The following is a 25,043-nucleotide window of genomic DNA, read 5'->3' as shown; positions in this document are numbered from 1 at the left end:
CTTCCCCTAGGAGTATGCGTTGAATGCTTTGTTTCAATTACTACTAAAACTTTTGCAACAAGTATATGAGTTCTTCGTGACTAATGATGAGTCCATGGTTTAGATGCACTTTCACCTTCCACCATCACCATCTTCTTTAGTGTCGTGCAACTTTCGCTAGTGTACAAAACCCACCATTAGCCTCCCTCAAAATAGCCACCATACCTACCTACTATGGCTTTTTCAAAGGCATTCCGGGATATATTGCCATGCAACTACCACCATGACATGTGCCACCACTTCTACATTGCCATTGCATGATCATAAGATAGCTAGCTTGATGTTCCCATTGATGTCTATGCCATGCTAGATCATTGTCACGGTACACTACCGAAGGCATTCCATATAGAGTCATCATTGCTCTAAATTTTGAGTTGTAAGTGTGATGATCATCATTGATGGAGCATTGTCCCATGTGAGGAAATAAAAGAGGCCAAAGATGCCCACCAAAAAAAAGAGGCCAAACAACCCACCAAAAAATGAGAGAAAAAGAGAGAAGGGACAATGCTACCACCTTTCCACACTTGTGCATATTAAGCAACATGATCTTCATGATTGAGAGTCTCTCGTTTTGTCACCATCATATAGCTAGTGGGAATTTTCATTATATAACTTGGCTTGTATATTCCAATGATAGGCTTCCTCAAAATTGCCTTAGTTCTTCGTGAGCAAGCAAGTTGGATGCACACCCACTAGTTTTCTTTAAGAGCTTTCACATACTCTTAGCTCTAGTGCATCAATTATATGGCAATCCCTACTCATTCACGTTGATATCTATTGATGAGCATCTCCATAGCTCATTGATATGCCTAGTCAATGTGACCATCTTCTCCTTGTTTGTCTGGCAACCTCCACCACACTCCACACCACTTATAGTGCTAAAACCATGGCTCACGCTCATGTATTGTGTGAGAGTTGAAAAGGTTTGAGAAAGTAAAGGTGTGAAAACAATTACTTGGCGAATACCGGGGTTGTGCATGATTTAAATTCATTGTGCAAGGATGATAGAGCATAGCCAGACTATATGATTTTGTAGGGATAACTTTCTTTTGGCCTAGTTATTTTGAAAGTTCATGATTACCTTGCTAGTTTGCTTGAAGTATTATTGTCTCCATGTCAATAGAAAACTATTGTTTTGAATCTAATGGATCTGAACATTCACGTCACATAAGGGGAGTTACGAAGGACATCTAAGCTAGGTAGCATGAAAGCATAAAAAATTCATTCTTTATCACTTCCCTACTCGGGGACAAGCAGGAGTTAAGCTTGGGGATGCTTGATACACTCAAATGTATCTATAATTTTTGATGGTTTCACGCTGTTATTTTATCAACTTTGGATGTTTTATATACCTTTTATATCTTTTTTGGGACTAACTTATTAATTCAGTGCCAAGTGTGAGTTCCTGTTTTTTCAGTGTTTTTGACTCTTTTCACATTTGATTTTGGAACGGAGTCCAAATAGAATAAAATCCCCGAAATAATTTTTTCCAGAACAGAAGAAGATTGGGGGACGTGAGGGCCAAGGCAGGGGGCCCACAGGGAGCCGACAAGCCCTGTTGCCGCGGCCAGAGGGGCTCGCGGCAACCAGGCTTGTGGCCTCCCTGGCGCTCCCCTGCCCTAGTTCTTTCGCCTATAAATTCCCTAAAACTGCAGAAAAAATCAGGGCATCCACGAAAACACTTTTCCGCCGCCGCAAGCTTCCGTTTCCACGAGATCTCATCTGAAGACCCTTCACGGTGCCCTGCCGGAGGGGACTTTGGAGTTGGAGGGCTTCTACATCAACTTCATCGCCTCTCCAATGACTCGTGAGTAGTCCACTTCATACCTACGGGTCCGTAGTTAGTAGCTAGATGGCTTCTTCTCTCTCTTGGATCTTCAACACAAAGTTCTCCATGATCTCCATGGAGATCTATCCGATGTAATCCTCTTTGGCGGTGTCTTTGTCGAGATCCGATGAATTGTGGATTTGTGATCAGATTATCTATGAATTATATTTGAGTCTTTGCTAATTTATTATATGCATGATTTGATATCCTTGTAAGTCTCTCCGAGTCTTGGGTTTAGTTTGGCCAACTAGATCTATGATTCTTGCAATGGGAGAAGTGCTTGGTTTTGGGTTCATACCGTGTGGTGACCTTTCCCAGTGACAGAAGGGGCAGCAAGGCACGCATCGTGTTGTTGCCATCAAGGGTAACAAGATGGGCTTTCATCATAAATTCGAGATTATCCATCTACATCATGTCATCTTGCATAAGGCGTTACTCTGTTCTTTTGAACTTAATACACTAGATGCATGTTGGATAGCGGTCGACGTGTGGAGTAATAGTAGTAGATGCAGAAAGTATCGGTCTACTTGTTTTGAACGCGATGCCTATAGGTATAATCATTGCCATAGATAACGTCACGACTTTGCGCGGTTCTATCAATTGCTCGACAGTAATTCGTTCACCCACCATCTACTTGCTTTCATGAGAGAAGCCACTAGTGAACACTACGGCCCCCGGGTCTATTCACGACTATCGTCTCCACTTTCACTTTTACTTTGCTTTGTTTGCTCTTTGCTTTCAGTTCTCACTTTGCAAACAATCTATAAGGGATTGACAACCCCTTCATATAATTGGGTGCAAGCTCTTTGTGTTTGTGCAGGTACTTGTGACTTGAACGCTCCTCCTGCTGGATTGATACCTTGGTTCTCAAACTGAGGGAAATACTTACCGCTGTTGTGCTACATCACCATTTCCTCTTCAAAGGCACACCAACGCAAGGCTCCAAGGCCCCAGGGAAATCCTTTGCATATTTTCCAAGGAAGTCCCTATAAGCGTAGCCGTAGCAGCAAGATTCCTCGCGCCATTGCCAGGGAAGGTCTGTTGTCGCAGTAGAAGCCGCCCTTAGTGTGGGTGCGCACTATTGCACGTCTAGAGCGTAGTTTTGGCATGCTGGCACGCTCTGGCACGCTCCACCTTGTCCACTAGGGTCTGGGGGAAGTGGCGATGCTCCTTGGATGCCCTGGAGCCAAGTAGAGAGGATATGGTCAAAGGGGGAGTGGGGGAAAGTCTATGCCAGGGTGAATCAGGGGGTATTTGGGGTTTTTACCCACCCCCAACATTAAACCAAAGCTGGATCTCTTTACAGAAAATGGAAGGCAACACTGTGGGCTTGTGGTATGAATTTGGAATGAATGAAAATGGTAGAAGGGGTGAAAGCAATAGTTTTTCCAAATCACCAGAAGGTGCTTGATGCTGGTTTAAGCAACATAAACCTCACCACTTGTAGTGAGAATTAGCAGGATTAATTGATGGGTAAATTAGTAGGATTCACCAATTTTGCACTCATTCGAGAAAAGTTGACAATGTAGACATGAAAAACCCTAGAAATGGACAAAATCAGATTTCTTTGGACCTAGGTGATCAAATCAACTCCCACAAATGCACAACTTTGTGTAGCATCCTTATTTGGGTGTTGGATCACTCTTGTAAAGTTTGTGTTCAATTGGATAAACTTGGCAATGTAAAGTTTCTCAAATTTGGTTCTGGACACGGAGGGTTTTGGGGTTATTGGGTAGATCAAATCAACTTGGCTTGAGATGAAACTTTGCAAGATGACCACATTTATCATGTGTGACCACCTAGAATTTTGTTGGAATTTATTGATGGAAATATTTCAAAATCTCGAAATAGGCACAAAGGGTTTTGAAGGGCTTTGTCCAATATTTTGAACATGGCCATGAGTTGGAACTCTTATGTATACAAAATATATGTCCACTTCATTTCCCTAAATTTTCTCAAATATTTTTTAAGCAAGAAAATAATTTTCCCGTGTGAAATACCATTTATGGTCTTAGAAAAAGTATTTAGGTGAAATAGGAAAATATTTTTTTTAAATAATTATTTTGTGGTTTCAGGAGGTATTTTGAATAATAGGATCAAATGGTGCCATCTAGAGGCTAGACTGATAGCTGTTGTTGTAGGAGAACTCGGCAAAGGGCAAACAATATTCCCACTTGGCTCTACATGCCAAGACACAAGCATGAAGCATCTCCTCGAGTATCAAATTTACTCATTCCGTATGGCCGCCGGTTTGAGGGTGAAAAGCGGTGCTGAAGCATAGCTTGGTTCCCATAGCTTCCTGAAACTTCATCCAGAACCTCGAGGTGAACTGGGTGCCATGATCTGACACGATATCCTTAGGAACACTATGACGGCTCACGATGCGATTGATGTAAAGGTTGGCTAGATGGCTCCCATCATAGGTGGTGTTAACGTGGATGAAGTGGGCTACCTTGGTCAGGAGGTCGACAATGACCCAAATGGAATCATGTCCTTTGCTTGATCTAGGAAGACCATTGATGAAGTCCATCATGTTTGTGTCCCACTTCCATTCAAGCACTTGGAGAGGTTGAAGCAGTCCAGCGGGTCGCTAATGCTCAGCCTTGACCCTCTGGCATACGTCACATTTAGCGACATAAGAGGCTATATCTCTCTTCATGTCATGCCACCAGAATCTTGCCTTGAGGTCTTGGTACATCTTGGTTCCTCCAGGATGGATGGAGTATGGAGTGTCATGTGCTTCTTGCAAGATCAGGTTCCTGAGCTCAACTTTGTTGTGTACGCAAATACAGTCCCCAAACCATACAACTCCTTGTTCATCCACTGAGAATCTTGGGGCATTGCCATCCTTGATCTTCTTCTTGATACCTTCGATGCTCTCTTGTCCTTTCTCAGGTTCCTTGATATCATCCATCAATGTAGGCTTCGCTTCAAGGTTGGCCACAAATCCTGGTGTGACTAGCTCCAACCCGAAGCTCTCAAGGTCCTCATACAAGGCGGGTAGTTTTTCCTGGATTATAGCGTTCAAGGAACAAGCCTTTATACCCAAGGCATTTGCTACCACATTGGACATTCCGTGGTGGTATTGAACACTGAGGCTGTAATCTTTGATCTATTCCAACCATCCTCGTTGCCTCATGTTCAATTCCTTCTGAGTTAAAATATACTTCAAACTCTTATGGTGTTTTGTATAACTCACATCGCTTTCCCACAACATAATGTTGCCATGTCTTAAAGGCATGAACCATTGCTACCAGCTGAAGATCGTGAGTGGCATAGTTCTCTTTGTGAGGACGTAGCTGTCTGGACCAATATGCCATGACTATGCCTTCTTGCATCAGGACACCACCAAGCCCGGTCCTTGATGCATCACAATATATCACAAAATCCTAGTGAATACCTGGGGTGGTTAGAACTTGGGCCGTTTTCAATCCATTCTTGAACTTTTGGAAACTTTCCTCACACTTCGACTTCCATTCGAACTTCTTAGCATTCTTCAAGACTTGAGTCATAGGTCGGGTGATGTTTGAGAATCCTTCGACAAACATGTAGTAGTATCTCGCGAGTCTGAGGAATCTTCTGATGTCATCACGGCTTCAATCTTGGCAGGGTCAACTGACAATCCATCTGTTGTCAACACATGCCACAAAAACCCAACTTCATGCAACCATAATTCACACTTGATGAATTTGGCATATAGTTGGTGCTCTCGATGCTTTTCCAGCAGCATCCTCAAGTGTTGCTCATGTTCTGCTTCAGGCTTGGAGAAGACAAGTATGTCGTCGATGAAGAAAACAACAAACTTGTTTGGATACTCCATGAAAACTTTGTTCACGAGGTACATGAAGTAGGCCGGGGCATTGGTTAACCCAAATGACACGACCGTGTATTCATATAGGCCATATCTGGTCAAAAATGCCGTCTTCGGGATATCCTCGGGTCTGATCTTCAACTTGTAATACGTAGACCTCGGATCGATCTTGGAGAACAACTTGGCAGCATTCAGCTGATCGAACACGTCTTCAATCTTGGGGAGCAGATACTTGTTCTTTATTGAGACTTCATTGAGAGAACCGTAATCACCACAGAGCATGATTGTTCCATGCTTTTTTGACACAAATAGAATAGGCGATCCCCAAGGAGGGCACTAGGATGAATGAATCCTTTTCTGAGTTGTTCAGTCAGTTACTTCCTGAGTTCAGCCAACTCTTCATATAACATTCTATAGGGCTTCTTATAGATGGGTCCGGCTGTGAGCAATAGCTCAATAATGAACTCAATGTCATGATCAGGTGGCATTCCGGGCAGCTCATCAGGAAAGACATCTGGGTATTCACATACCACTGACACTTGATCCCTATCAACTCTCGAAAGGCAATTAACCCCAGGGATTTGATTGGAGGTAGGGTTGGGAACATGCTTGACCTCGACTCCTTGGCTATTGGTCATCGTAACAGTCCTCTTGGCATAGTCCAACAAGCCTTGGTGTTTGGTGTTGACACCTAATTTTGGCACGGTGCAAGATAGCCTCGAATGAAAAGGTATTCAAAAATGAAAAGGTTTTACAATGCCGAATGGGACAATTTTGATGTCTGGGCCATCATTGTCCAATCCCATCCTAAGGGGAGGAAGTGTATTTGAAATGACGGAATTTAACTTCCTGAGTGATGTTCCGCCAATTAGACCTCCAAGACGACCTCGGATGAGTAATGTCTTCACATGGATTGTCTTCGTCTCATCGAAGCGATCGATTTCGATATATATTTTGTCTTAATCCGAGTTCGTGTGCGACGTGGAGGGTTAAACAAGATCATGCTAAAGTTCCACTCGGGAATCCGAGTGAAAAGTTTGTCAGTCGAGTGAAAATTTTGCCATCCGAATTAAAATTTTGCCATCCGAGTGGAAGTTTGCCAGCCGAGTGAAGATTACCGGCCAAATGAAAAGACGTTGCACAAATATAAAGCTTGTTGGTCAGTTAATATCCTATTCTTAGGATGAAGATAGATGATCATGTGATCCGAGTGAAGAATCCTAACATCCGATTGATAAGGTTTCAATCTGAGTGACGTTGGCCAATATCCAATGAGAAGTTGAAATATAGGTGCAAAGAGTTGTCTAGATTTATTTATATGCAAAAGTGTTTAACATAAAAGTTGTGAGTATCATCAAGGCAGTTAACTTTTCTTTTGGAGTTATCGTCATATGAGATGGTATACAGCCTGCAAAAACGATACAAGATTCGGACACTACAGTCAGCAGAGTGGCCGAATCCGACTGAGACTTTAAGATGACCTCGTGGAGTATTCAAGATGACCTTATTTGGAAACGTCATCAACATAAGATTTATTCGTATCATCAAGACAGTAGTTTTTAATATATAAATCGTCTCAATCGGTGGTCATATGTAGATTCTACGACCCGTGCAAGGAGCAACACAGGAGTTTGGGCAATATTCGGGTTGAATCCGAGTTAGATTAGAATTAGGACTCTAGGACGTGATTTCCTGTAATTTTCTTGTAAGGAAAGCCTAGATTAATCCTTTTCTTGTACGGGAAATCCAGCCGCCGCTTATATATATTGATGGTGATGGCCGATTGAAACCACACACAATCGAACAAATCAATCTACTACTTTTTACCTTTACCTTTATCTCTCCCCCTTGTTCTTCTTCTTTCTCGTTCTTCGTTTGATGGCAGCAATCCATGAGGCCCTAGGGGCGGTCAGGCTGACCTAGGGCATCCCATAGCCGCCACACTCCCTGACGGGGTCCCTCATAGGTGTGTGGGGCTTCGGGTCTGCAAAAGCACCCGCCGACTGTCTTTCGTATCACACTGTCGGTCGGGTCTCCTTCGACGTGAGCTGTGGTGCATCACCCCCAGCGCCAAGGGTACACGGTGACGTGTTCGTTTGTCAACACACTTTTTTGGAGACTGCGCTGGGGAAGAAGCTTCTAACGGTCTCCAGCCTGTTCTTGCTACAAGGAGGGCGTCATCAAGCTGCTGCAATCTACAAGGTAACATGTATCATCAATCCCCTTACGTATATGCAAACAACCATCATGTTGGTGTTGCTAGATCTTTCAATGGACATGTCATGTTGGCTAGCCCTAACAAGAAAAGTCCGACTAGTTATTCCATTGGGGAAGCTTGGAATTTACATAATCGCGACATGCAGCTTTTGGATCCAAACTTTCGTGCATCGGCAACACCTTTCAATATGCTGGTGAACAACACGATGAGTTCGAGTTATCAATATAGGACACCTCATGTACATGAGTGTGTCCCACAATTTTATCCATCGGTAGCTGGCTCGCAATATGCGGGTTCATCCCCAGACATGCCGATGCATGGGAGAATCGGCCATGCTTCCCTTAGCTATTTGGACGGTTATCTCCAATCATCATATACTATACCTCATGAGATTAATTATTCAGCGACATGTGCAACTAAAAATACTCATGACTCTGGCCTACCTTCATGGTTATGACCGAGTGAATGGAGGTTCTACAGGATCATCTGTGCGTGATATTGCAGGAGATGAGGTGGCTCTGGCCACATTAAAATGTTTATCAAAAAATAAGGAGAACATCGATATTTGGCTTCAGCAACATGATAAGGGGTTGGTTCCTCATTATGAGGCAATAAGAGCTAGGGTTTTGAAAGAAGACGAAGTAATGCCAGTTGATCAAATTATCAAGAGGAAATATTCAACAGCAGTGCATGTCTCCTCACCTATCGTTGCAGCATGTTATACACCCCAGGTACAATTGCAAAATTTTGACAACATCAATTCAGTGCCGAAAGATCTTAAAAGCATTGGGGGGCAAGACAATCCATGCAGAGACGAATTTGAAGAAAAACATGTGGCCTAAATGGGCAAGATCAAGCCAAAGCTCATAGGAGATTACATCAACAATTTTACTACACCAACTCTTGCGGAATTTTCAACAGAATATCGACATGCTTACGAAGCACTCAAGAAGAAGCATGAAGAGGAAGCTTTACAATAATACGTCAAGTGCCTTCCTCCATGCAGCAACCATGTTGGCCCTTGTGTGATGTTACAACAAAATAAAAAATAAGCTTTGCAAAAAAACCGGGAAAAAAATTCACTCGGCTAATATGGTGGATCCAGTTGAAACCAAGTCAAATATTACTAAGTCGTATATAGCCGGGTCCAATAATTCCTTCAAAGCCAAGACATTTGTGGATTCGGATGAAACCGAATTGATCACCGAGATAGTTAAAACCGAGTGCATAGAGTCAAGATAGAGTGCATCGAGCGAGTTAAGGCCGAGTGCAACAAGTTAGCCGAGTGGAACGAGCCAGTTGAGAACATCATGCCAGCTGAGTTCATGGATCCATCCAAGTACATTGTCGGCTAATGCTGAGTGCATAGAGTCAAGACCGAGTGCATCGAGCCAGTTAAGGCTGAGTGCAACAAGTCAGCCTAGTGCATCAATCCAGGTGAGTACATCATTCCTGCCAAGTGAATGGATCCATTCGAATACAACGTTGGCTAATGTCGAGTGCATCAAGCCAGTTATTGCCAGGTGTACCAAAATTGAAGATGCAAGATTCATCGAGCTAAGGAACAACAAACACATCAAATCGGACGTGCTCGATTTTTCTGGATGTAAGGGAGCTTATCTCATACCTGATGTGTTCCGTGCCAAAGTTGATGAGCATCAAGAACCAGAAGAGATGACCGAAAAAATCGGTTAAAGATGAACGTCAAGAGCCAGAAAGTAAAGTCGAACAATGTTCGGTTAATAAGAAGCATCCAAGTGATGCAGCAGGAGAGCCAGAAGAGGAAGTTGAAGCGTTGGAGATTTATCCATAGGCAGGTCAAAGCATTGTACCTGTTGTGCCGACATCGCATTCTCCCAACGTCTTCGAAGAGGTTCGCCTAGTCGACAATTTACTTGTCTTTCGATTCGGTCAAAATTATACTATTGATGCATCTTCCAATACAATTCTAATTAATGTTGAAAGACCAGTCGAGATAAATAATTTGTTTGCTAGGAATAATCTTGTCACTTATTATGTCGGTCAACATGTTGTAGCATTTGCACAGGCTAATAGTGGCAATCTATTCCAACCAAAGTAGTCACCTTCATATCGACTAAGCTTTATTTTCATATGGACAACTTTGATTGTTTCATGTCTGTCTAACATTTGGTCTCATATGAGACATGTATTTTGTAACTATTTTGGTTGCAGAAAAGTCCTTCAAAGTCCTTCAAGGTTGTTGACTCAGGAAAATCGGAAAAAGAGAACAAAAATGATGCATAGCCGAGTTGGTCGATGTTAAGTAGGCACCACTATGTTTCTTAATTCCAAATGCAGTATCCCAATATCAGCCAAGGGATTAACATTGCCCCATCAGTTTGGGCATAGCTGATCACATTGTCTGTGCATCACCGGCTAATCCAATTATCATAGAAGATTACCATATTGAGCCGACAAGACAAGAGCGAATGCCCAATACGTTCGAGCAAAAAATCATAGACCACGACCTGCTTCATCAAGCCACAAAAGCGGTCCTCGAAGGACGATTGTAAAGTGATGGAACACAAGATGATGGCCAGCCGGCTATCAGTAACCTTGACGAAGATCATGTGTTGACCTGACTTCAAGCCAACTCCTCCCAAGATGAACGAGTGCACGCTGAAGATGATGGGGCCAGTTTATCGCATGGAGAAATTATAAAAGACGACAATACTAAAGACCATTGTTCCATCATGGTTACTGTCACACCCCAATTTTTTCCCTTCCTGATTAATTAACTTATTTCAAAATTTAGGACCAATTAAAAAAATTGTGAATGCTTGTGATGCTTGGAGTGACTATTGTTGCCTATTTGCTTGAATGCATATGATTGCTCCCCATTCATTCTTCCCATCCTCCTAATCCCCTCCTCATCCCATAATCCCCTGCCTAATGATCATGCCATGTGCTTAGGATGAATATCTATTTTCACCAAATATTATTTTCACGAAAAAGCATTTCTTTGAATTAAACTTTCAAACCCCTAAGATGAGGTTTGTACTACAAGTCCTCCAATTAGGGAGTTTCTTTTGCACCAATTGTTTTATTTAAAACCATTATCAAAATGACTTTCAAAAACCACCATATTATCATTTTAAAATTTATTTTATTATTTTGTTTAAAAGCCCTTCTGTGAGGCCAGAAATGGTCTCCTATGAAGGAAAGTTATTTTTATTGCCTTCAAAATATTTCAGAAAATTTAGGGAAACTCAGTGGATATATTTATTCCATATTTGTGAGTTTCAACACATGGTCATGTTCAAAATATTGGGCAAACCCCTCCAAAACCATTCCTTCCTATTTCAAGCTTTTGGAATATCTCTATAAGAAATATTCTCAATAAATTCCAGTAAAATTCTAGCATGTCATCTATGATATTCTTGATGATCTTGCCAAGTTTCATTTCAATCCAAGTTGATTTGACTCCCCTAATCACTCTAAAACCCTATTTGTCCAGAATCAAATTTGAGAAACTCTACATTGTGAAGTGTCTACAATTGTGCTCAAATTTGGTGGACATGTTCCACTACTCCAATGAGGCATCCACACCAGGTGGTACCCCAAGAAGAATAGAGGAACTTGTCCTAAGACCCTCAAAACCCTCTCTGTTGATTTTTGACTTTGGTAAGCTTTACATTATAAAGTTTCTCCAATTATCCACAAACTTTTTGTGCATTCCTTAATGCTCAAATAATGCCCCTACACCAAATATTGGATTTGTGGGAATTCATTTGAATAGGGTTCTAAGCAGAAACCCATTTCTGCCCATTTCTAGGGTTTTTCAAGTCTACATTGGAAAACTCCTCCACCAAATCCCAAATTTGGTGTGCAAGCCTATTTTCATCTATTGTTTGACCCTGTTAAGTTTCATAGCCATTGGAATCCATTTGGTAGCCCTACCACAGATCAAACACCTTGTGTGCACTCATTAATTTGGTTTCATTTGCCCCTTCCACTTTATTCCTTGAGCTCAACTTTCGACCACAGCCTCACATAGTCATATTTTACCTCCTGTAACTTTCCCATGGCCACTGGTCAATTATTGGGGAAGGTCCCTTTGTAAGTTTCTCTCATTTTCACCCTTGGCAGCACTGTTTTACCCTTCCTTCCATTCTTATGCTTAAGCTATCACCACCAACTCTTTCCAGAGCATCTAATATATGCCAAGGCTTCATTTAGAACCAAGATATGGCATGCCCATGTGGAGAAAATGAGCAGCACCTCCTCAAGTTCATTTCTGGCTGAAAAGTAGCTTTGTACAGCAAGTACATGCTACCCTTCACTTCTTGAGCTCATACTTGGCAGTGTTGTAGTTCTTGCATAGTTAACACTGCCACACATAATTTCTCCCCAAGGCTTCCCTCCTAAGACCCATTTTTGTCACCTCTAAGTTTGTTGTTCGAAACTTGGCAGCAGTCAAAACTAGTTCAAACCGACTCCACTAGTTGCCAAACTCCAGCGTTACCTTTCTGCATGTATGCCTTGCATGCTGGACAGGTTTTGCTGGCCATTGCAAACCTGTGGGCGTGAGTGGGCGTGGTGACCACCACCCTGACGTGCAAATCGGGTGCTCTGCACATAGTTTCTCTCCTCCCGGCCGTTTCTTGGCGAAGCAGCTTGTCCCAGTATGTCTCAGCCCTTGCTTTTGACCGTTCAAACCGTTCCCCACCAGCAGCTAGCCTCCAAGCTCCTCCTAGGGTGCATGGCGGCCATGCACCGAAAGCTCCACAGAGCTCCTGAGCTCCCTCTCCCTCTCTTCCCCCTTAACTCTTCTTTCCAGAGTCTCTCGGGCTCCCTAAGACCCTCCTCCTCTCCTCCCAGGGAGCCCCTCGTGCCCCTCTCCTCTCGGGCTCCCTCCTCTCCCCATGGCCGCGGGGTAGAGCTCCGACCCCGCTTGGGCTGGCCTGCCGAGAGCCTTTCCCCGCCTCCTTCCGCCTTGCCGACAACCTCCCAGGCCACCACAACTCCTTCCCAGCGCTCATGCTCTCTCCCTTCGCTCCTGGTGCCGAAGCCAGGGGGTAGACGGCCTCCTGGCAACCTCCATCGTCGGCGCCCTTGCGACCCTCCCCTGCAGGCACCGAGGAGGGGGACTGGGGCGGCCACCTCCCCTGAGCCTGCTGGTGGTCGGGACACAGCCTAGGGTGGCTGCGGCCGCCGGAGAATGCCCCAGTGCCGGCCGGCTCCCGCTCCTATGCTCCCTCTGTGTCCAGCGAGGTAGGTAGAAGAAGACTCCGCGGGGCCCCACGCGTCAGCCGGCAAGTGCAGCCGCTAGGTGGGCCGCGCCACTTAAGTGTCAGCGCCCCCACCCTTGTCGTCTCCATGCGCGGAAGGCGCATTTCGTCCTAGGGCGCCTCCTGCGTGGCTCGGCTGGCCAAGCCAAGCTAGCGGGCGGACCCGAAGGCCTAACGGGCACCCAGTGCGCAAGATAGCCCCCATAAGCTGAGTCTTTTCCCCCTTTTTCATATTGGTTAAACTTGCAAATTCCACCATAAATTCATTCTAACTCCAATTCCATTGATTCAAATTTCTGCAGGATCCTAAAAATCAGGCCTATCCAAATAAATTATTTGCACATTTGTCCCTACCCACTTTCTGTGGCATTTCATTTAAAATCCAGATATGCCCATATTTGACTCCACTTTGGAAATTTCCCTAGGATGCAAATCAACTCTAAATGGAGTGATTCAAACTCCGAGAGCCTTATAAAATCAGTCTCTATTTTTGGGACTCTGGTCAACATTTTTGTGTGACTTACTTCTGTTGCAATAAATAAATAGCTCATATTGCTATTTAATCCTCATTGTAAAATCTCTAGAATATTCATACCATCTCCAAATACAGTGAAACCACTTTCTAAAAATTTCTAAAATCATTCTCAGTTAAATGGGTGCCTCCACTCATTTTTAACAGAATGATTTCTGTTGGCTTCTTCAATGGTCATCTATTCCTTCTTTCCATCCATTCAAGAATCCTTGAGGATCCAAATCTCCTATGAAATGATTCAGGTATTTTTCTTATGACCAGAGAGGTCCAAGAAAAATAAAACTTCTATTTTTAGAACACTTTTATTCTGCTTGATGTGTTGCTTACTATGGTTGTTTCCGACGATAGTTGACGGTAGACGGAGTATTCGGAGTTGGAGCGGAAAACCTCGAAGACCCCGAGGACTTACGTGAGCAAGGCAAGCAGCCCTTTGACCATGACTTGATCATAAACATTGTTGCATGCTAGAATAGCAAGTACTTTTTCGTTGCATGAGATCACAGTGCCGGTTCATCATTGATGTGATGGTACCGAAGGCTTCTTCAAAGCACTTGCATGATAGTGATGTTATTCATATGGCTCCTCGGAGCACAATCATGATGAGCTTAACCCTACCATCTATGAGGATCATGCTACTGTCATGTTGACTAGTAAAGTTATAAGATCATTGCATTGAGCTTGACCCTACCCCTTGAGGGTCATGTTAATACCATGTTGACAAGTAAAGTAAAAGCATTTTATCATGAGCATGATGATGAGTTAAATCAAAGAGTTTATGAAAACCCCGTCGGGTGCCACTAATGCCCGAGGGTGATGATGAGTTGGTGATCACTTTTGGTGAAGTGATGCACCGGTGTTTTTGTGTGAGTATGGTTTCGGAAATGGGATTAGATTTCTGATGTGTCGACCGTCCCAACCTTACCAGTACGACCACGATACCCCTTTATGGGACGGGGCTTTGTTGATTACTCTGGTCGGTGCTAGCAAAGAGCCACATTACTAGTGGCGGGAGTGATTGTCGTCACTCTCGTGATGGGGTCGTGCCAGGTAGGACGACTATGCCATTATTATGAGTTCCAAGCACACCGTTGGTCCCTGCATGGTTGATACTGTCCAGAGTCGGTGCTCGTAAGACGTACAACATGTGGGCTGGGTACCAATCGAGTGGACCTCTTTGCCTAGTATCGTCAGGGGAAAGATGATGATCGGGTACTTACCTCGGGTATATGTGATATACCACGAGTCGTGGATGACATGGAAGTTTCCCGTTTCTCGTGGGTCCAGCGTACTACCTCTGCAGAGTGTAAACTATTTGAATAGCCGTGTCCACGGTCAAGGACAGTTGGGTGGTGCTGCTTAAACTACGTCCAGCATTTCCGCATAAACCAAGTGTGTGTGTGTGAGTTCGACGAATGGTGTTAATAATCGGAGTTACTTGAGGAATTGATATGACCAAGTTCGGTGACTTGGCATATAGGGTGAACCCGGTATGTTCAACCCTTGTCAGATATGTCGATATCTGTAACCTGTTCTTCAAGAGTAGTTCTTTAACTTATTGCATATACCTGATCATCCCACCAAATTGCATTCCACCAAAGATACATGTTACTGTTATTCTTCACTATCAATGTTCATACCATGGGCTGTTTGCGAGTACATTCAAAGTAATCATTGGCTTGCCATTGGTTATTTCATTGACGAGGTGTGAAGGACAGGATACGGTGAAGATTAACTCGGTGACGTTCTTGCGAGCTAGGACACTTCCCAGTCAGAATGCATGTAGGTTAAGGCTGATGGCATGGGTTCACGCTTTCAACCAATAATTCCACTATTGGTCTGGTTTGGTGCTTTGGCCTTTAAGGCCCTATGGATGTAAGACTCGACCGAAGTGGTCATTTATTGTATCAAACGGTATGTATGGATGTAAGACTCTATTATTCAGTATTTGTGTTCAGTGAGCATTGATCCTTGGGATCACTGGGCACGGCGATCTCGACTTACCCCAGTCGGGGTCCCCACAGTTACAAATCGAACGCTTAACATTGGGGGCAACTAGAAAATCTGAAGTCCGAGGCAGGTAAAAGAGTCGACAAACAAGGACCCAATAAAGATAGAAAGGGCAGTGGTGAGCACAACAGGAAGAGGCCTAAAGTTACCTTCGCTCAATTATTGGAGAAATATCAAAATATGAGTGAGGAAAGGAGTTATTATCAACAAGCTCAGGCAAAAGCATCGAGGTCACCCCAAGGCATAAATCTCATGACCCGGATTGGCGAAAGAAGAAGCTAAACACGTCGACTTTGCGAGCTTCTTTTGGGCCACCAATGCCAAAGTCATCCATGCCTTCCCATCTTGGCTTATGTTCATATGAATCACGGGACAAGTATAATTCATAGGCACACCATCAGTCTTATGCTAATTCACCTCACCAAGTTTATGAAGCTCCAAGAGAATCAAGCTCGCAACCATATGTCAAAGACCGACTCAATCATGGGTCGGCCAGGAGCTCATGGAGGAGGAAGGAGGTGGTCAAGCAGGTCTACCAAGTGAAAAGAGATGGCCGCAAGGATTATGTTTCAAACCCAAATCCAAGTAAGCAAAAGCCTGTTGAGTTCATGTTGGCTACAAAGGGAAAGAAAGTGAAGCGGGTAACTTTGAAGGACCCAATCATTGAGTATGGGCAGGTCAAGACGGAAATGCCTAAAGTTATGAAAGAGCTACGAGTGTATAAAATAAGATCACAACCGGGATGCCCACTCAGCTTATCACATTATCAAGTGTGGCAGCTGAATCGGCTAAGCGCCGGAGACTTGGAGAAGAGGAACATGGCGTGGATACCCAAGCGAAAATCTCAAGCCAAGGAGGGTGCACCCGCTTCTCTTGCAGAACCGACAAGAGTAAAGGAGGACAAGCAAAAAGCTAGCATGCGAACTGTGGAATTATCATCTCACTATAGGAGACTCCATACAGTGCATCATCCATGTTCTTCAACCATACCATCAAAGCCGATGTTCTGTAATTTATCTCCACCCAAAACATCTGCTTTATTTCGCTTATTCACACTTTGGTGGACGGGTTCTCCAGGTCCTTTAAGATGAGGACACACGGCCGATATTTCCATATCGTCCTGAGAATGCATCGTGTTGGTGAAGCTGGCATCTGGTTGATGGTGTTGTTCACGGTTGCTCTCATACTTGTGAGGACTACTCGACTTGAGTCGGCCACTAACAATGATCTAGTGCAACAGGTGACCGACTGAAAGAAACATATTCTCTTTATTTGCAGGATTCGAGTTAAAACGTCATGTAGGTTGCACCAAGGGATGCATCCATCTAGGCGCTTGTGTTAGCAAAACAACAAATATCTGAAGAGGCCCTACCTAGATGACAGCCAGTCTGAGCAACTGGTCAATATATGGTTAGGGCACCCCACGCATATAAATGGATGATGGAGTGTTCACATCTTCCTGAGAACAAACATGTGCAAGTTATTTTTTGGCACACAAGCTTTGCCGAAAAACATGGGGGTATGTGTTGACACCTGATTTTGGCACGATGCAAGATAGCCTCGAATGAAAAGGTATTCAAAAATGAAAAGGTTTTACAATGCCGAATGGAACAATTTTGATGTCTAGGCCATCATTTTCCAATCTCATCCTAAGGGTCGGAAGTGTATTTGAAATGCTTGAATTTAACTTCTCGAGTGATGTTCGGTCAATTACACCTTCAAGACGACCTAGCTGAGTAATGTCTCTACATGGATTGTCTTCATCTTGTCGAAGCTATTGATTTCAATATATATTTTGTCTTAATCCGAGTTTGTGTGTGACGCGGAGGGAAAAAACAAGATCAGGTTGAAGTTTCACTCGGGAATCCGAGTGAAAAGTTTCCCAATCGAATGAAAAGTTTGCCATCCAAATGAAAAGTTTGCCAGCTGAGTGAAGATTGCCGGCCGAATGAAATGACGTCGCACAAATATAAAGCTTGTTGGCGAGGTAAAATCTTATTATTAGGATGAAGAGATATGATCGTGCGATCCGAGTGAAGAATCCTAACATCCGATTGAAAAGGATTCAATTCCGATTGACGTTGGCCAATATCCAATCAAAGCTGAAAGATAGGTGCAAAGATTTGTCTAGATGTCTTTACATGGAAAAGTGTTTAATATGAAAGTTGTGCGTATCATCAAGGCGCTTAACTTTTCTTTTGGAGTTATTGTCATCTGAGATGGTATACAACCTGTAGAAATGATACAAGATTCGTACAGTACAGTCAGCCGAGTAGCCGAATCTGACTGGGAGTTCAATATGACCTCGTGGAGTATACAAGATGACCTTATTTTAAAACATGATTAACATAAGGGTTGTTAGTATCATCGATACGGTCGTTTTTGATATATAAGTCGTCGCAATCAGAGGCCGTGTGTAGATTATGTGGCCCCCGCAAGGAGCAAGATAGGAGTTTTGGCAAGACTCGGGTTCAATCCGAGTTAGACTAGAATTAGGACTCTAGGACGTGATTTGCTGTAATTTTTTGTAAGGAAAGCCTAGATGAATCCTTTTCTTGTATGGGAAGTCCATCCGCGTCTTATATATATTGGAGGTGATGGCCGATTGAAACAACACACAATCGAACAAATCTATGTACTACTTTTTACCTTTACCTTTATCTCTCTCCCTTGTTCTTCTTCTTTCTCGTTCTTCGTTCGTTCTTTGTTTTAGGGCAGCAATCCACGAGGCCCTAGGGGTGGTCAGACCGACCTAGGGCAGCCCATAGCTACCACACTCCCTGACAGGGTACCTCACGGGCGTGTGAGGCTTCGGGTCTGCAATAGCACCCGTCGTATATCTTATGTATCACGCTGTCGGTCGGGTCTCCTTCGACGTGAGCTGTGGTGCATCACCCTAGGGTCGAGGGTACATGGTGACGTGTTTGTGTGTCAACACTTGGTTAACCAATCCATGCCAAGGATCACATCCAAGCCTGGTGACTTTAGGATGATGAGATGTGCTAAAAAGTCTACCACATTGATGTTGATCCCAACTCCTCTACACCCTATCTTGGTCCTCATTACTGCACCCGGGGTTTGTACCATCATGTGACTACTCAAAGGCGTAGGCTCCAAGCCACTCTCTAGTGCAAACTATTGGGTAACAAAAGAATGCAAAGCACCGCAATCAAACAGAACTGTTGCTGGGGTTGAGTTGGCAAGGAACGTACCCAGTATCACATTCTGTCCTCCTAGGCTTCCTCAGTGGAGACGTGATTCCCACGCCCTTTATCATTGTTGGGCAGGTTGCGGGGAGTTTGGTTCCTTGGTGGCGCTCCATGCCCTTGTCCCTGGTTTGGTGCATTGGGTCGCGCTGCATCTTGCTTCTTGTTGGGGCACTGCCTCGAGATGTATCCTGGCTGACCACACCCAAAGCATGTGACCTGCCCAAAGTTGTTGGTCTTGCCACCATCGTTGTTGTTGGTAGGGTTGTATGCCCACCTGGGGTTGGCATACTGACGAGGTTGGTAGCTCGAAAGGAGGTGCATGAGTCCTGGATTGCTGAGGCTGATAGTTTGGCTTCGCTTGGGTTGATTGCCAGGGCGAGTCTTCTGGTTGATGGAACCACCGATGTTAATCATCTTGCGTTTGCATGCGTCTTCCATGGCATGATGCTTATCTTCAAGCATGAGGGCCTTGTTCAGCAGCTCGAAGAAGGTTCAGCAGTCACAAACAACAAGTTGATACTGAAGTGACTGTTGAAGCCCTTCCATGAAGCGTTCTATCTTGGCGGCCTCAGTGCTGACATCATGAGGTGCATACCTTGATAAGAGGTTGAACTTCTGCGGGTACTCCTTGACAGAGCCACTTCCTTGCTTTAGCGCTCGATACTCCCGCTTCTTGATTGCTATAATCCTAGAGGGGATATGGGCATTACAAAATCCTTGCTTGAAATCATCCCACGTGATTACACGCTCACCTAGCATGACATTGAATCCATCCCACCAAGATCTAGCCGTACCTCCGAGGAAGTGAGAGGCATAGAGAACCTTCTCACGGTCCTCATTGCAGTTGACCAATGCAAGGAGGTCCTCGATGGTGTGGATCCAGTCATCAGCATCCAAAGGTTGAGCTGTCTCAGTGAAGGTCGGGGGCGAAGACCTCATGGACTCTAACAGAGTGGAAAAGTAGTTGTCGTTCTAGCCCTGCTGCTGGTTGTTGACGAGAACCTAAGCCATCTGCTGGATCGCAGCAGTGTTGGCTTGGCATTCCTCCCAAAGAGCTTCAAGAAACTGATCCATAGACAAGTTCTCTGACAGAGGCGAGGGAATATCGCCTTGTGGCTTCTCCTGGTAACCTCCAGCTTGAGTAGACCCACCAGCTTCTGACTGCTGGCTAGTGTCGCCGGTGCTGGGGTTGCCAAAAGTACTGGTCCGAGTAGTAGTCACCATCCTGTTAGGAGCAGCCAACTCAAACAACTCGAATAGATGAAAGGAATAGCAACAAGAGGGAAACATGCCTAAAGGGGGTTGGTATAGTGCAAGTGTGTCAAACAAAGGGTCAAAACACTCAACACATAACTTTAAGATAAGATAGGCGATGTAGTCGCTTAGATGTTCCCTACAGCAAAAGCGTGACTTGACTCGAAACACAAAGAGAAAAACAAACAACAAGCACAGATAGTTTGATATGAACCATTACACGGACTCGGCTTCGCATGAGAGGTTCATAGATTCTCCTACCCTAGGGGTTCTCAGATTCAAGTAGTGGAGTGCTCGGTCTCATACCCACGCTCCTCTGGGTCTTTCTCCTGGTCATCATTTGTATGGTCATTATCTCCCGTCGAGGGAGTCATGGAAGAGGGAGGTCCATCGCGACGATGCTTCCTCGATGGAGCGATGAAGATCTCACAATACTCCTTCGCACTCATGTGATGACGTTATGTGGGTGCATCTCTAGATGGGGGTACTCTTCCTCTGAAAGCAACAGCGGGTTGCCCCTCGGGGGTTCCATCCTTCTTGATCTTCCCTGGCTTTTTCTTAGCTTGACAGAGTAGCTCACGAGTGTGGTGAAGTTCCTGACGAAGCTTCATGGACTTCTTGATCAGGTTGTGAGCCAGACAATCGGCGGAGAGGTTGAAGTAGGTCTGGAATCTGAGCCGTATTCCGTCCTTCGGGAATAAGGTCAACGTCCAACTCCCGCCAATGTCATCCTTCACAAAAGGAAAGTGGCGAGTAGCCGGTTCGTCGGCCATTTCACAAAGGTTGTCGCGAAGGTGGACAAGTGCCTTCTGCGCAACTCTATCCATTGCTAACACTAGAGTCTCCATCTATGGTCCTTCAAAGAACCACCTTGTCGAGGAGTCATTTGCCATCACGACCACATAAACATGGTACTCCTCTGTGGTGGCATTGACCCACTGTTCGTGGTAGAGGAAAACGAGTGATCTGCGGATCTGGCCCTTCTCCAAGCTGCCCTCAAGGAGTAGGGGAAAGCCTGATGCTAGGAAGTTTTTGGGTACGACGACCATCTACCAGGTTTAAGGAGAGGGTGTTAGTAAAGAGTTTTGAAGAAAGAGTGGAAGAGGCAAGAAATGTGGAAATCCTAAGTATAGATGATAGGTATAGTTTTTGAAAAGGGGGGGTTCGTCCTATCTGACGTTCATGCTAGCTAAGGCTTCCTGTAGTTAGGATGTCTCTGGTACAAACTCTATGGTGACCCCAGATTGTAAGTCCCGATCACCAAATGCATGTCTAAAGTGATCTGAGAGATCAATGCTCACTGAATACACAGAAGCTGAATAACAAGAGTCTTACATCCATACATACTGTCTGATAAAAATAAGGACCGTTAAGGCCAACTCTTACATAGATAGGGCCTCGAAGGCCGACACACCAAACATAACTAACATCGGAAATCTTGAATGAAAGCGTGAACCCATGCCATCTGCTTTAACCTACATGCATTCTGACTGGGAAGCGTCCTAGTTCGTATGTTCGTCACCGATGAACTCTTGTCCAACTTCCTTCTCCTCCATGCATGTCTAATAAATAACCAATGGAAAGCCAATGAGTACTTTGAGTGTACTCGCAAGCAACACATGATGTCTAACAAGGCAGTAATGAAACATGATATGACACTTGTCGTCGTTTTTTCACGGCAGATGTCCTCCTGAAAGGACTTGATACTGGACCATCGCACCTTGGTGGCGATTCAAAGGGGTTGAGCGGGAGAGACGCGGCGATTTACCCAGATTCGGCCCCTCGAGAAGAGGTAACAGCCTACGTCCTGCTTTTGTGTGTATTTAATGTGGATTCGATTACAAGGAAAGCATAACTCGCCGAATCCTAGCACTCGATGATTTTCTAACCCCCTCCTGTCCCCCGGGACCTCGCCTTTATATATAGGTCGACTCCCTAGGGTTTACAAGGATTCCTTACTTCCTACAACTCGTGACCATTGCGGCCTCTAAGTCGCCATCTTCCGAATCTAGGAGACCCGCCAAGAGCCTTACTCGTCGTATGACTTTGATTCGGCCCAGACAAGGCCCAACTAAATATCTCGATGAACCGCTCATTGGATAACCCGGCCCACTCAGGGCGGGTCATCCACAAGTCACATCCCCAACATTAGGCCCCAAATTGACTTGAACTTTTCTGCTTCATGCCAATATCTCTGCTCAATTGAAGGCGATTCATCCCCTATCTCTCTTCATTTTGTCAAAAAATTGCACGCCCGCCATCGCCTTTGGGCGTCGACGATCCCTTAAGCCGCCAGATCATGAGTAATTGACCTTTTCCTTTTCCTCTTTTTCCGGGAAGACCGCCGCAACTCCAACGGATCTTTTAGCACATCATTTATCCCGAAACTTTCGGCGCACATTTGTAGCGAATCTTTTATCACCCGGCGGTTCCTGCTCATGGCGCCTCGATTCTTGCACCTGCCTTGATAAATAGGCCGAGGGGGGGAAACAGAACTGTCCCTTCTCACCTACCAGTCCTGTTACCTTCCTCCCCATCGGCAAAGCAAGAAAACCGCATCGCCCCGAGGAATCCGCCGCCGACCGTGCCTTCGGCCTTCACACGAGGAGCTTCGGTGCCGTCTATGAGCTTTCGCCGTCGTCCATCCTCGCGCCCCAATCAACACATCCGCCATCTGCATCATCGACTGCATCGCTGTCGGCCACCTCGCCATTCACCTCGAACCTTGCTGCCACCGGAAACTTCTCTGCTCGACGGGACGTCCGCACTTCTCCAGCGAACACCATCTCCGTCGACTCTTCTCTCCCGACAACATCAGGTTGGGCTTCCGCCCATCTCTAGGAGTAGATTTACCTTCTGTTCGAGTTTCCGCCATTGCCACGTTCTTGAAGCTCGCTGCATATAGATGTTATCTGCTTCGAATCGACTAACACGAGCGTCGGTAGAATAGTTTAATGCCTCGAATACTTTCACTCATCCGCTGTACTTGTGAATCTTTTGAAAGCAACATCTTCACCAAGCAATGGGCATCATCTGATAATAAACTGTCGCGACCAGTCATTTTCTCTAGGTTTCCGCGGTTGTCCGGTAGATCCATTCCCTTTTTACCATTTGCAAAAAGTTGTTTATAGTCTTCATCTTTTGGTACTTCAAACAAAATACCTTCACCGTCCCCAGAATGCAAACCTTGGGGATAGGCCACCCTTCCATAAGTCGCCATAGTGATCCAACCCGGCCCTTGGATCTGGCGAGTCAAAAACCCTCTCTTTTTTTTAACCAAAGCACCCGGCGGGTTAAATGAACTGATTTTATCCCATATAATAGGCGTCGAGGATATGTAATATCATACTTTACTTATTTGTAGCATGGGCGCCGTCTTCAAGAGTGACTGGCTTCCTACCAAGGTTGATGACTCCACTTTAGCCGATTATGTGAAAACGGGCAGCTTGGATCCCCAGGACGTTATTGGCTAGCGCACCGGGTTCGGAGAAGACCTCCCTAACCCCAAAGAGGGGGAGATAGTTGTTTTTGTTGAACACCTGGAGTGAGGTTTTAAGCCGCCCGGGTCAAAGTTTCTTAGAGACGCCTTATCTTTCATGAACGCCCGCCTCCAGGATCTGGGACCCAATTCTATAAGTAATTTGTGCCAGTTCCAAGTTCTCTGTGAGGCTTATCTGCGGATCAAGCCTTCTGTCCCCTTATTCTAGCATTTTTTCCATCTGAATCGCCAAACTGAATTCCACAACGGCCCCAGTTTGGAACTTGGTGGTGTCAACGTCCAGCGCCGCAGGGATAGCCCATTCCCCTCACTTATCATGCCTAGCCATCCCAAAGGCTGGGGCGAGTCTTGGTTTTAGTGTCAAGAGACATCTCCTGCTGGCGAGAACAAGCTTCTGGGCTACAGGCCAACTCGCCTTCCAACCAATTTCAAGCTCCCAGACAAGCTCACGGAGGAGGAAGAATCGGAGTTTATCCCAATATTGTCCGAGTTAAGATCCTTGACGAACAACGGGCTTACCGGGGTTGACCTAATTCGTTGTTGGGTGGAATGGCGCATCCTTCCTCTGAGCCGCCGGGATGGGCTGATGTGTGAGTTTGATGGTACCCTGGATCATCCTCAATGCTACTTCCATACGTCTTTAACGGAGAAGGACATTGTTACCATTATCAAAAAGCTGATTGGCGAGCCTGCGGGAAAATGTGGCCAAATCGGCCTCAAGCCTTTCTGCAAAATTAACCCGGCACCCAAGGTAAACAAACCTAAACCGCCCTTGGTTTTTATGCTTTATGCTTCGTTTTGTGTTTGTAGTTTTGTAACATATGCCATTTCAGAAAGGCGATAAGTTCTGGTCCAGGAAGCCCAAAAAACAGGCCATGAAAAGTGCTAAGCCGCCCTCAAAGAAAACCAAGGGTAAGGGCAAATCTGCCGTAGCTGAGCCATCCGAAGTTGACGAATCTCAAGTCGGCGATGCACTTTCAGAGGTAAAAATTCGTCCTCCTTTCACTCGCCATTCATTGCTATTAACCTTCGTATTTATATCTCTCCCTCTCATTGTAATAGAATGAAGATAACGAAAGCCAAGAAGACTCTGTTGAGGTAATTTATGTTTCCTCCGATTCATCTCCTTCTCCACCTAAGCTGGCCCGGCAAATATGTGGGAAAGTTCCCTTCTCACATCCAAATGCTTATTTGGACCCAAATTTCCTACTGCAGAAAGCACAGCACGCCTCAAACCGGAAAACACGAAGTCACTCTGGCGATCTGGTATCTGGCTTACCAGCAACAAACAAAAGAAAGCCAAGCGAGGTAATTTTATGAGTAACCACTATTCATGCTTCTTCGGATCAGATTTGTAACCCGCCTGTATTATCGATGTATAACTCTTGCAGAAT

Source organism: Hordeum vulgare, chromosome 2H (genome assembly GCF_904849725.1).
Source record: "Hordeum vulgare subsp. vulgare chromosome 2H, MorexV3_pseudomolecules_assembly, whole genome shotgun sequence".
NCBI classification, from domain to species: domain Eukaryota; kingdom Viridiplantae; phylum Streptophyta; class Magnoliopsida; order Poales; family Poaceae; genus Hordeum; species Hordeum vulgare.
This window is presented reverse-complemented; position numbering follows the sequence as displayed.